This window comes from Tupaia chinensis, unplaced genomic scaffold (genome assembly GCF_000334495.1).
Source record: "Tupaia chinensis unplaced genomic scaffold, TupChi_1.0 Scaffold000232_1, whole genome shotgun sequence".
Taxonomy (NCBI): domain Eukaryota; kingdom Metazoa; phylum Chordata; class Mammalia; order Scandentia; family Tupaiidae; genus Tupaia; species Tupaia belangeri.
The window spans coordinates 2987279-2987639 of NW_006159708.1; positions in this window are offsets into that span (position 1 = coordinate 2987279).

Here is a 361-nt window from a genome sequence, read left to right on the forward strand (position 1 = left end):
CGCGCCCAAAAGTGAAAATCTCTCAAAAAAAAAAAAAAAAAAAAAACATAATGACAAAGCTAACATAGATACAAAAGAAGAGAAACAACGAACTCCAGAAGATGCAGGGAAAAAAGAGACAACAATTTCCAGTGGGTGATAAAGTTCTTCGTTGATCTTATGGAGGTGATACACATCATAAAAAATAATCAAACAAAACTGTTAGAGATAAAGGCTATAATACAGGAAATCAAAACTTTCTTTGAAAGTATTTAAAAGCAGATTAGATCATGCAGAAGATTGAATCTCAGATGTAGAAGATAGAACACCTGACCTAGAAAAATTCACCAAAAAAGACTGAGAAAATAACCCCAAAAATGAG